The 14,127-nt window shown below is 36.4% G+C and overlaps 1 long non-coding RNA gene across 1 annotated transcript in view; it reads right to left on the reverse strand.

The window, feature by feature from the left end:
• The window catches only part of LOC148132087 (uncharacterized), a 93,690-nt gene extending 83,277 nt beyond the window's left edge, over positions 1–10,413 (reverse strand). Inside the window, exons 1-2 of the long non-coding RNA XR_015747290.1 lie at positions 10,254–10,413; positions 8,661–8,821 (exon numbers count right to left, since the gene is read on the reverse strand). This is a non-coding gene — a long non-coding RNA (uncharacterized LOC148132087). The remainder of the gene's footprint in view (positions 1–8,660; positions 8,822–10,253) is intronic.
• Positions 10,414–14,127: the final 3,714 nt, after the last annotated feature.

The following is a 14,127-nucleotide window of genomic DNA, read 5'->3' on the forward strand; positions in this document are numbered from 1 at the left end:
ATGTCATGTGATAGTAACTTGTGACCACCTGTGGCTTTCCACAAGCAAAGTCAATCGGGAAGCCATTTGGAAGCTGCAAATCCTGGATGGTTGTTTCATCTTGAGGAATCTGAATACTGAGCTTCTGGACTGCCAGGACTTTAGCATACTTGGCTGGGAAGTTTGATTCCTATGAATAAGGATTGCCTCATCACTAGCTTCAGTGGAGTCCCAGGTTGTGAAGGGTCATTAGCAAAATATTGTCTCTTCTGGTCAGGTCAGTTTTCTTCTGTCACAATGCCTGCCCTTTGGAACACCATACCTTGAGACTTGGTGGCTCTGATTATTCCAGCCTTCTCCAAAGCATTCAAGATGTGATGTGTTCCCAGGCTTGGGTGAGTTACCGTCACATAGAATGGAATAGGGCAGGACAAGAAGCAATGGGTGGAAACTAATCAAGGAGAGAAGCAACTTAGAACTAAGGAGAAATTTCCTGACAGTTAGAACAATTAATCAGTGGAACAACTTGCCTCCAGAAGTTGTGAATGCTCCAACACTGGAAGTTTTTAAGAAGAGATTGGATAACCATCTGTCTGAAGTGGTGTAGGCTTTCCTGACTAGGCAGGAGGTTGGACTAGAAGACCTCCAAGGTCCCTTCCAACTCTGCTATTGTATTCTATTCTATAAATAAATATGTAGGCAACTCTGTGGTCTCTTTCATTCACTTAAGTACATTCAATAGAATATTGTCAGTCAGAAAAATTGTCCTATATCTTCTTTCTACCAATTTTTCTTCTTAGGATTCAAGGCATGAAGGGTTTTGTAGAATAAAAGAACAGCTCTTTGAATTGTATACAGAAACATTTAAAAAGCTACTGAAATGCCTGCAATTTCAAAAAATAATTGTATTTGATTTTATGCATGGTAGTTGATTGTGTGCTTATTGTGGGCTTATAGATAACTTGCTATGCAAGTCTTTAGAATGATGAAAACAGAAAATAAGGCAATTATATATCTGAGAGCTTTTACTGACATGCTGTTAATCTTCAGATAATAACGGAGATTGAAATGAGATTTGGCTATTTAGACAGAAAACAATAAAAGCTCCTAAAGAGTTCAAACAGAGGTTGCTTGTCTGGTAAATTAAGTAACTGGCATCTTTATTACAGAAAGTTGTGTAATTTGAAAGCAAGAATGATTGGTAGTCAAAAGTCTGGCAGTTGAGAACTTGAGAATTCTGTGAAAGTCAATAGGAAAGTTAAAGGTTTGACTACATGACAAGGAGCAAAAGAAACTTGGAACAAATTATTACAGGAACACAAGTTCCAAAGTAGAAGAATGGTTTACAACAATGGGAGGAGGAAGAGTATGGGGAATGGTATTATACTGTATAATATATACAGGATGCCTTTATAGTATACACTTGATATTGCACTAGTGAGGCCACACTTGGAAAACTGCACCCAATTCTGGTCACCACAATACAAAAAGATGCTGAGGTCTTTAGAAAGAGTTTAGAGAAAAGCAATAAAAATGGTAAGGGTCTGGAGGCTAATGTTTCACTTTAATATATCTTATAAAGGGAGCACAACTTATTAAGAAAACTTGCTAGACCAGTGAGCTCCATAAGGACTGAAAACCAGGTGTCTTTTTCTTGATAAAGATGTTATGTCTCAAAGCTCCAAGGCCAGAGATAGTGCCTCGAGGTTTTTGTGGTCTGTCCAGACCCAAATATGGTGAACCCCAGATCAGGGCTCAACATTATGTTTTGTAGAATGTCTATTTGTTTTTCAAATAATGAGTATAAATGAAACCAATGTGATAAATGAGATCAATATTTTTGATGGCATGAAGTTTCTCTTCTCTTTTTATTGCTGTTGCTCCAAATCTTTAAAATCAAATTAAAAACTGATATGAGTAGTTCCTCAATTTAAATTGAAATGATGTAAAATGTTTAATGTTTTGAATGCTACTCTAGAAAAGTGGGCATGAATATTGCTGGACTTTCTTCTCATTGATTCAGCATACGACTGTCTAAGCAGTGAGTCCTACCTTTTCACAACAGATGACCTTTCATTAATGAATAAAAATATAAGGCATTTCTTGTTCAGTTTAAATGAAGAGAGTTTGTGACACAAAACAGTGCAGTGTACCTTTCAAATAAGGAGCAAATCACCTCCTAACATTAAAGGAAATTTACATATATCCATTTTCTGAAACTATAAACCTATTAACTATATAAAACTATAAACCTATTAAGGGTAATAAATACAGATATAGTTAGCAAAACTATAGGATAATCTCCTCTCTCTTGATCTCCTTTTCTTATCTAAAATACTTACTTTTCATGTCTTACTTGATCTGTCCCTTCTATTGATAAGATTTTTATGGTTTTAAAAATTCTAAATTCAGCTCTTTTTCTCTGTTAACACTAAACAATGTAGTTCAGATTCTCATTTGAATCACTCTGGAACTGCATAATGAAGGACCATGCATTTTAGATAAGTATTTCTCAATCTTGCAACTTTAAGATATGTGAACCTCATCATATCATATCATGCTGGCTAGGGAATTCTGGAAGTTGAAGTCCACATATCTTAAAGTTGACATGATTGAGAAACACTGCTATAAAGCCATCTACAACACTCTTAGCTGTAGACGAATTTAAGTAACATGCTTCCTATTATTATATTATTTCCTAAGTAGCTTGATTTCCCTTCATTTATAAGTGCTAGCCATTTTATAGTACATAAAAATGGTACTCCTAATGTTAGGGTTTCCCTCTGTATTATTGCTGCTATACAAAACCACCTGTTATCAAACATAAATTTGATGGTGGAGTCTTTCTCATGATTACTCTCAGAGATATGCTAGAACTGTCACCTTGTGAGCTTCATCACTCAACTTTGATTGTTTAAAACCTTGTGTGAAGCTTTATTCTACACCGGCTCCAGATAATCTTGCTGTCAATTTGTTGAACACAGAGAGTTCATGCTATCTGACTCAGAACTTTGATATCCTAATTTCTATGGCATCAACTGCTTTTTGGTAACAAGAGATTGGGAATATATACAGGGTGTTCCAAAAGTCCATGCCCATAAGTCCATTACAATATGTTTCATAAATTAACATTTACCCCATAGGAATGTTGTTGAATTTAGGAATATTCAAAGGCCATCCCTGAAAGAAGTAAGGAAATGCTTAGAAGACAATGTCAACCCTTTAAAATAATTGTCTATGAGGCCTTAATTTTGTTCACCCTGTATATAATTAACAAATGCCCTTTTCTCTGGAAAGAAATATAATAAGGGACAAAAGTAACATCATGATAAAATGAAAATATAAAGATCTAGGTAGTCTCCCTGACTACTATATAGATCCTTGCATGCTGATAATATTCTCTGTTTCTTTCAAGCAGAGGTGGTATTCAGCAGGTTCTGACCAGTTCTGGAGAACCGGTAGTAGAAATTTTGAGTAGTTCAGAGAACCAATGGTAACCTTCCCCCTGGAGTGGGGTGGGAATGGAAATTTTACAGTATCCTTCCCCTGCCACACCCACCAAGCTATGCCCACCAAGCCATACCCTGCCCACCAAGCCATGCCCACAGAACCGGTAGTAAAAAAAAGTTGAATCCCACCACTGTGGCCAGGTTATTAGGCCTGTGCAAATCATCAAAAGGTTTTTCATTTCCACGAAGGTTCAAGTGAAATATCCCTATCGAAATGCTGATGCACAGTGCCCTATTGCAAACAGCAGAGCAGAACAGTCAGATTACTAAGAGCTCTTTTCTAAACATAGGTGTTGAATGTCGTGGGAGTATTTCAGGATCAAACAGGCAGAATCATGGCAAGATGATGGCAAGACAAAAAGCATCTTGTCAACCAGTTCAAATTTTTTTCATTTGCAACGTGGCAAGATATAAAACTTGAGAATTCACTAAAGCACATTAAAGAAAGAGAACTTTAGATTCCCTCCTCCTTCTTCCTATGAGTTATGCACTAATTTGAATTAAGTAAAAGCAATCAATTATTTTGAGATGCAATCTGCTCAGTGATTTCTCTGCACACAAAAGTAACACTTTGTATCTTAAGTTATATCTAATTACCTGTAGTTAAATTATCCTTAAAATTAATCAAGAGTCTCAGATAAGCATATCTGGAAGTTCTGTTTAAAGTATATTGATCTCTCAAAAGATGATCTTCCTATATGTATGTTTGTATGTAGGTCATATGACAGAATTATGGAGAATGTCTAGCTGTTTCATTCTCTCATAAAGAAGAAATGTTTTTCAGAAATGACTTGGCAGTAATTCCTTCTTAGAGTGAGAAACCACTGCCCCCCCCTCCCCCAAAATAATCCAAGGTGAGACTAGAATTTAGCTTCTCTTATTTTGTAATCAAATTTGTTAACCACTGCATCATACATACAGTATAAATGAATATTTAAAAGGTGTTGGAAGTTGTTCTGACCAAGGCTTCCAAACCGTAATTACGCACACGTCTTTTAAAAACAAGACTTATTTTATTGCAATGCTGGGAATTGTTTTTATTCCCAGCCGGAATTAATCTCAAATAGTCCCCTGAGATAAGCACACACCTTTCAGTTCTGTGAAGTGCTACCAAAAACAGAAGTATCAAATGAACTAGAAAAGAAACCAACCGAAGTACAAAAAAACCCCAACTGAAGTACAAAGAGCTTTCAGAATGACTCTGAACTGATCAAACTACTTTGCTTCCTGCAAAGGTATCATCATCTTGGCCTTATACCTTATGAGAAGGGCAATTACCTCTCAGCCTTACTCCCAAGTCACCCCTTTTGTTTCAGCTGCTCTCGCCTTCTAGCAGCTCTGCGCACAGGCACACTAGGAACAGACCCCCTGGGTCCTCTGCCTCACTGCTGCCAGACTCCAAAGGCTTCGAAGGCAGCACCCCACTCCCAGATAGTCCTGGCCCCATCTCTGCATCAGATGCAGGACCCTCGTCCAAGTCCTTTCCAGACTCCCTGACTGGTCCCCGTTCTTCCCCACTGTCCAATTCTGCTGCCATCTGCACTGGCTGCCGGTGAACCACAACAGAAATCAATATGATCAATCAATGTAAAGGTTAACTTTTTTCATCTTTGGTGGACATGTAAGACTGCCAAGAAGTATTGGGATCAAACATGTTCTTTGATTCAAAAAAATTAAAATGTAAAACTGAACCTAGAAGGCTTTCTTTTAGGTATTGTGGATAAAAAGATTGAAAGAAAATATAGGATTTTGTTTCACACATACAACAATGGCAGCAAGATTTTTTATATGCACAGAGGTGGGAGTATAAACAATTTCCCACAGATGAAGAATGGATTTTTGAAATTCAGGGAATTGTCAGTGACGGCAAAATTGACTAGTTTGATGAAAGACAAATGCCTATCTAGTTCTGTTTCTATCTGGAGATAACATTTGAACATTTGCTTTAGAAAGATAGTAATAAACTTTTGATTTTAGGATTGAACTATTAGATTTGCTATGCTTATAGAAATATTGTGTATTTTTATTTTAATTATTGGATGTGAAAATTATATTTTTATGCTTAAACCTAGAGCAAGATGTTTGTAATATATAATTTTAATGTTATCTTGATCGTTTTACTGTATATTTTTTAATGATGTTTTTGTGTTTTTGTTTTAGCTTAAAGTAAGACTCATGTCAGGATTCCAGCAGTTACCACCATTTAAATCATCAGTCTCAAGCCAAACTTCCAAAACTTAAAAAGGATTTATTGGGAGTTAACATGCCAGCACTGCCTGGATATAGCCGACTCTGAGACACATAATTCATTCTCACCCTTGACCCTGGTTTTCCCCCCACTCCCTGGGTGTATCATAATTCATATTCTCCAGTGGGACACATCCATAGCCAAGAGTCATCAATCATGCTCTCCAGTTACAATTTTGCATGGCAGAAACTTCAGTCACCTAGTTACTATCTTTGAAAACATTTATGGAATGCAGTTTCAGTTTTGCAAACTGCTGCACTTCTCCCCCCTCCCTTTCCGTTGGCAACTCTAAAAAGACCAGAAAAATATTTTATGAGTTGACAACTTACTTTTCTATATATTGGTACCTGTACTGAAGAAATTCTGAAGACAGTCCCCCCACTCTGTTTAAAAGTTTTCCCTTTCTGATTCTCTCCTCAAAATTTTTTTCCCTTTTGTTATTTGTATTTATTCTTTGTTCAACTAATACATATTGCCAACCTTTCTATTACACAAAATAGACTGAACTGATGTTGATAAAAGAAACTTGGAAAGCAGTCAAAAAAGAAAACTTAATATCTGAAGCAGATAACAACAATGATCTAATACATATCGATTTTACAGAAGACAATGTTGAAAAAGCACTACGCAATCTAAAACCATCTCTATCTATTGGACCGGATGGAATATGTGCCTACTTCTTAAAAAAACTATCCACTGCCATAGCCAAACCTCTAAGCATAATCTTTGAAAAATCTTTCAGGACCAGCTCCTTGCCTAACCTATGGTCACAAGCCACAGTCATCCCCATCTTCAAAAAGGGAGACCCAAGCCTACTTGAAAATTACAGACCAATCTCCTTATGCTGCGTCACCTGTAAAGTCATGGAATCAATTATTAACCAATCCATCATCCTCCACTTAGAGACAAACAACCTACTCTCCAATAAACAATTTGGTTTCAGAAAAAAACTATCCTGTAATCTGCAACTCTTACACTGCAAAAACATATGGACGACACAACTCGACCAGGGCAAAGCAATAGACGCAATCTACATAGACTTCTGTAAAGCCTTTGATTCAGTGGTACACGACAAACTACTCCTAAAAATAAAATCCTATGGTATCTCTGGACAACTGAATAACTGGATAGAAGCATTCCTGGCAAACAGACAACAAATGGTCAAAATTGGGAGCGTCCTATCAAATTCTGTACCTATCAATAGTGGTGTCCCCCAAGGCAGTGTTCTAGGACCAACTCTCTTCATACTCTACATAAATGACCTCTGTGATCATATTAAGAGCAATTGCGTTCTTTTCGCTGATGATGTAAAGCTGTTCAATACCACAGACAATACTGCTACCCTACAAAAAGATCTTGACTATGTATCAGAATGGTCAAACAAATGGCAACTTCAAATCTCAACAAATAAATGCTCTGTCTTACATATTGGCAAAAAAATCAGAAAATAAAATACAAGCTGAATAGTCAAGATCTTGTTGATGACCCAAGCTCTGTAAAGGACCTTGGAATACTCACTTCTAATGATCTAAGTGCTAGAGCCCACTGCAACTACATAGCCAAAAAGGCATTAAGAGTTGTTAACCTAATCCTACGTAGCTTTTTCTCTGGTAATATCACACTACTAACCAGAGCATACAAAACATTTGCTAGACCAATACTCGAATACAGTTCATCAGTCTGGAACCCACATTACGTATCTGATATTAGCACAATTGAGAAAGTCCAGAAATATTTCACAAGAAGAGTTCTCCACTCCTCTACTCGTTGTAGAATACCTTATGCCACCAGACTTGAAATTCTAGAACTAGAAAACCTTGAATTATGCCGTCTTCGGTCTGATTTAAGCATGGTATATAAAATCATACATTGCAATGTCCTACCTGTCAATGAATACTTCAGCTTCAACCATAACAACACAAGAGCACACAATAGATACAAACTCAAAGTTAACCGCACCAAACTTGATTGCAGAAAATACGACTTCAGCAATAGAGTGGTCAATGTCTGGAATACTCCACCCGACTCTGTAGTTTCTTCCCCAAACCCCAAAAACTTTAACCTTAGACTGTCTACTATTGACCTCACCCCTTTCCTAAGAGGTCTGTAGGGGCGTGCATAAAGCGCACCAACGTGCCTACCGTCCCTGTCCTATTGTTTCTCTTATTCTTCTTTTATTTTTCTTATATGTACCCATTTCATGTATTCACAACTATGTATACACTTATACTTATTATCTTGTAAACAATTGGCAAATCAAATCAAATAATTAAATAAATAAATAAATAAATAAACAAACAAACAAACAAATAAATAAATAAATAAATAAGTTCTAAAAAGGAATTGGTCAAATACAAATTTCTATTGGGGAGGATATGATTGAGATAAAGGAGGGAGGGAGCGAGGGAGGGAGGGAGGGAGGGAAGGAAGGAGGAAGGGTTAGAGAGTCAAGAATAAATTGTTCCAAAGGCAATCCTACTTTGCATGTAGTTATTATGGAGGTAGGCTTGGCACCCACTTTATCAACTCTGCAGAGGCCTCAAAGTAGCTTCAGGAGGCTTCCAATGATTGATTATAAATATTGATTATTCTGATGTTTCATCAGGGAGGGCTGACTTTTCAGTCTTTTTTGAAATTCTGAAACAAATTTTTCAAATTTTAAGGCTGAACTAGAAATAATGGTTCCTATCCATTCATTATTCTTGAGAGAATAATGAGAGAATAGCATTCATAAATCCTCCTGGGATAAATAAGAATGCTTGCTGTTCTTAGTTTGCATAGCAACTTTGTGATTTTTGCTTGACTAACAATGGATTGTTGTACACTATCCAGAGATGTTTCTTATGAGATGGGCAGCTGAATAAATGCAAATAAATAGCAAGCATGTATTTTCTATTCTGATTGTTAATTCTAGTGTACATTACCTTTTTATGTCCCAAAGGTGCTTTTCAAAAAGCAACTGAATTTTTTTTGTTTTTTCCTTGAAAATATTTTACTTCTCATCCAAGAAGCTTCTTTAGTTCTGGCTGAGAGGTGGTGAATGAAAGGATTTATATTCCTTAGCAGACATCTGGTCATTAGCACTCTGAAGGCCAAAGAATCAATTCTCAACAAATGAACAAGCAAACATGTGGAAAACTCTTAAAAACATCACTGGCTTCAGCAAACCTCCTTCCCAGGCAGAAGGAAATCAACAACTAGCAGATGACCTGAATGTGTTTTACTGCAGGTTTGAAAATAAACTACAGCCACCTATCTCCACAACCCACATCTCAAACACACTAACAACAGCCAAGCCTCCTACAAGCCTCCCAACAATCCGTTGGGCTCACAACCCCTAGTGATCACAGAAAAAGAAGTGCAAGATCTATAACACAGACAGAAGCCAGGAAAAGCACCAGGGCCAGACAAGATAACTCCTTCTTGCTTAAAAGTCTGTGCTGACCAATTGGCCCCCATCTTCACCCAAATCTTCAATAGATCACCAGAGATGTGCTATGTTCCTTCCTGCTTCAAATGTTCTACCATCATCCCAGTGTCAAAGAAGCCCTCCATCAAGGAACTGAATGACTACAGACCAGTTGATCTAACATCTGTAGTTATGAAAATCTTTGAAAGGCTTGTGCTGTCCCACCTGAAAACCATCACGGATCCACTGTTAGATCCCATGCAGTTTGCATACTCAGCAAATAGATCGACAGATGATGCTGTTCACATGGCTCTGCATTACATCCTACAACACCTTGAATCTCCAAATATCTACGCAAGGATCCTCTTTGTAGACTTCAGTTCAGCATTCAATACCATCATTCCAGACACTCTTCTAAGTAAATTAAACCAACTAGCGGTACCTGAACACACTTGTAAGTGGATCATAAGCTTCCTAACAGGAAGACAGGAAGCAGCAGGTGAAGATAGGCAGAATCACATCTGATATTTGTACAATCTGCACAGGACCCCCAAGGTTGTGTGCTATCTCCATTTCTCTTCTCCCTATATACCAATGACTGCATCTCAAACAATCCATCTGTTAAAATACTGAAGTTTACTGATGACACAACAGTGATTGGTCTCATTCAAGACAATGACGAATCCACATACAAACAGGAGGTTATACAATTTGCCTCGTGGTGTAACTGGAACAATCTGGAACTGAACACACTCAAAACCGTAGAAATGGTGGTAGACTTTAGAAGAAACCCTCCCATACTATCACCTCTTACAATACTAGACAACACAGTATCAACAGTAGGGACCTTCAAATTTCTAGGTTCTACTATATCACATGACCTAAAATGGACACCTAACATCAAAAACATCATCAAAAAAGCACAACAAAGAATGTTCTTTCTGTGCCAACTCAGGAAGCTCAAACTGCCCAAGGAGTTGCTGATCCAGTTCTACAGAGGAATTATTGAGTCTATCATCTGCACCTCTATAACTGTCTGGTTTGGTTCTGCAACCCAACAGGACAGACACAGACTTCAGAGAGTAACTAGGACTGCAGAACTACCAACCTGCCTTCAATTGAGGACCTGTATACTGCACAAGTCAAAAAGAGGGCTGTGAAAATATTTACAGACCCCTCACATTCCGGACATAAACTGTTTCAACTCCTACCCTCAAAACTACGCTATAGAGCACTGAACACCAGAACAACTAGACACAAGAACAGTTTTTCCCCAAAAGCCATCACTCTGCTAAACAAATAATTCCCTCAACCCTGTTCAACTATTACAAAGTTTGTACTACTATTACTGTTAATCTTGTCATCACTCCTTATCACCCATCCCCTCCCAGTAGTGACTGTATGACTGTAACTGTTAAGCCTGGATTCCCCAACGGGTGTTAAGGAAAAACAAACTAAACAGAATGTGCAGCGAAGTCAGATAGGAAGACAGGTAAATGTGTGAGATAAGTTTTCTTAGTTAACACGCAGTAAAAATACAGATACGCTTGTGCTACCAAAAATATAGTTTATTCCATTTAAGAATTATAGCATAGTCATTATAAACAGTCCATTAGTCATATACCAAATTCAGTCAAGTCTTGTCGAGGATACTCTAATTGCAAAGTCCGTGTCGAATAGCCAGTGTCAGTACACATATAATAAATCTGTCCAAAACTTATCTTCTCTCCGTTGAGAAATATCTTCAAAGTAATCCAACACTTCTTCTCCTCCCCGATCCAGCAAGAATGCAGTCTTCAATAAGCCAGCCAGTAAGAGCCAGAGAGTGCCTTGCTGCTTATATAGTACTTTTACAGCTGCACCCTTAATTACATTCCTTTAGCTTAAAGTCACATACACTTTATCTGACAAACCATGATTCATCATTTTATTATCTTTACCCAAAACAGTTAGGGTAAAACAATGTTATCCCTAACATTCTCCCCTTTTGGGTAATAATAATAAATATTACAATAATATATCCATTTACACTTTCAAATCATAATTGTCACAACTCTCTTTAAATTTTACAACACCTTGTGCTTTTGTAAACTGGTCTGCAATATTTTCTTCCGTCATGCAGTACTCAAGTTTAATTAAACCATTTTTCACAGATTCTCTAACATTTAAGTATCTTAAATCAGTATGCTTTGATCTAGTCTTTACAGCAATATTAGTAGCTAATTGTATAGCTGCCTGGTTGTCTTCGTACACAATAATAGAATCTTTAACAGTTATACCCATGTCTAATAATAACTGTTTGTACAGAATTAAGTCAGTGCATAGTAATGACAGACATGAAAATTCTGCTTCCATTGTTGATAAGCTAATATGCTGTTGTCTGATTGACCTCCACCCTATTAAAGTCTTACCAAATAATATAGCCATCCCAGATGTTGATTTTCTAGTGTTTATGTCAGTTGCAAAACTTGCATCTGCATAGGCACTAAGATTCAAATCACCTTTTGGCTCTAGATACAATGCATGGTGCATTGTTCCTTTAAGATATCTTAAAATTCTCTTTAATGCTTGCCAATGACATTGATGTGGATCATTATTAAATCGTGCCAGCTGATTAACACTATAAGCTATATCTGGCCTTGACCAATTGCTTATATATGATAAGCTACCAATCAAAGATTGATATATGGTCTTATCAAATTTGGGACTTTGAGCATCAATTTTGCAAATTTCCTGACATTGGAGTCTTTGCAGGCTTACAAAGTTCCATTTTATACAATTTAATTAATTGGCAAATTTTATCCTCTTGAGATATCTTAAATCCTTTTGTGGTTTTGTTAATTGTCAATCCTAGATACTTTTTAATTTCACCTAAATGCTTTAATATTATCCTTTTGGCTAATAATGAAATAATCTTAGTAGCTTCATTATTGGTCTTAGTAATCAAAGCAATATCATCTGTAAATAATAACAATAATGACACCGTTCCATTATTTTCTCTTTTAAACATACATGGATCTGCTAAACCAGATTTAAACCCTATATTGTTTAATTCTTTCACAATATATTGGTTCCATTCATAGCCAGATTGTTTCAATCCATATAAACTCTTCTTGAGTTTCCAACAATCATTGCTATTTACTTTATTATCTTTTATACCAACTGGTTTTTTCAAATATATTGTATGCTGCAATGGTGCATGCAAATATGCAGTTTCTACGTCTAAATGGTTAACTATATAATTATTCTTAGCTGCCCATACTAAAGCTGCTCTTAAAGTTGTAGCCTTAAGATTTGGTGCAAATACCTCATCATAATCAAATACATTTTGGTTAAATCCTTGTGCTACTAATCTAGCCTTATAAGTTACTTTCCCATTATTTCCAGTCTTTACTTTAAATATCCATTTGCACCCAATGGATTTTTCTCCTGGAGGTAATTTGGTTTCTTCATAAACCTTCATTTCCTTTAAAGAATTTAACTCTTTTTCCATTGCCTTTTGCCAATTCTCCTGATCCTTAGCAGGATACATCTTAAGTTCATCTATGCTAGTAGGAACTTTATTTACTTGGCAAACAATACTGGCCTGATATCTATCAGGTGGTTTGGTTATACGCGTTGTGCGTCTAGGTATAACTGGACTTACAGGTGGACTTTCTTTTATTTCCTGTTCTTGACTATCTATCTCTTCTTGATCAATTATTTCTTCTTGATCTGGTTCTATTTGCTCTTCATGGACTTCTTCTTTAATTGGACTTTTCTTATAACTAGTCTTTTCTTTCTGCCTCTTGTAGTGTTCTATAATAACATCATTATCTGAATCCTGTTCTAATCTATTCCATCCTATATGTTCTAGGAATTGTGCACTAGCATTGCAGTATACTCTAGATGTACCTGGTTCCCAGAATCTATAAGATCTATGGTTTGCTTGATATCCAACAAAAATTAATCTTTTTGCTCTACGTTGTCCTTTGTGCCTGAGTTGTGTAGGGATATGCACCCATGCTGGCGCACCAAATGTGTGAATATAACTCAAATCAGGTTTCCTACCATGCCACAGAGTGAATGGTAATTCACCTGTTGTTGAATTTACAACATTGTTTAATATGTGATTACCACACATTATAGCTTCTCCCCACAAATTGTCAGGTAATCCAGAATCAGATAACATTGTCCTTCCCATTGATTGCAGTGTTTGGCCTCGTCTCTCTATAAATGCATTATGCTGAGGCCTATATGGTGCAGACTTTTTATGTTGAATACCTGCCATTCTAAGTCTACTCTGGAATTTATTATTTGTAAATTCCGTACCATTATCTGTTATAAGAGTTACTAATTTCTTTTTAGTTTTCCTCTCTGCAAATTTTAACCAATTAAAGAAATTTGTATACGTTTCAGTTTTTCTCTTCATTAAAAAACAGAAACCATACCTAGAATAGTGGTCCATTATGCTTAATATGTATCTAGCACCACCTACACTTGGCTTTTTAGGACCTATTATATCGGCAAATACTACCTCTAAAGGCTCTTTGGTAGTAAATCCATCAACTCTATTTGCCGGTATAACTTTGCTTTTGTTTTGATTACAAGCAGAACATTGCAAATACTTATTACAAGGTTTCAAACTTATTCCTTTAGATAGTTGAACAGTTCTCTTAATCATTTTAAAATTTAAATGACCTAACCTTCGGTGTAACAAGTGAATACATTCATTATGAGGTTTTTTATTTTCATAAACCGTGTTAGCCACCTTTAAACCATTATCATTTAACACATATAAGTCACCTCTTAAAGATGCAGTAATTTTCTTACCTTCTTTTTCAATTAAACAAGTATCTCCCCTAAAGGTAACTATGTATCCTAATTTAACCAACATTCTAACTGAAAGCAAATTAAATTTAAGTTGAGGTACATATAACATTTTTATGTTCTCATTTATACTAGAACAATGAGCTATACCTTGACCTTTTGCCTTCATTTTC

The sequence above is a fragment of the Notechis scutatus genome, chromosome 2, assembly GCF_049901735.1.
Source record: "Notechis scutatus isolate UNSWTSFEM ecotype Mainland chromosome 2, rNotScu1.2, whole genome shotgun sequence".
Taxonomy (NCBI): domain Eukaryota; kingdom Metazoa; phylum Chordata; class Lepidosauria; order Squamata; family Elapidae; genus Notechis; species Notechis scutatus.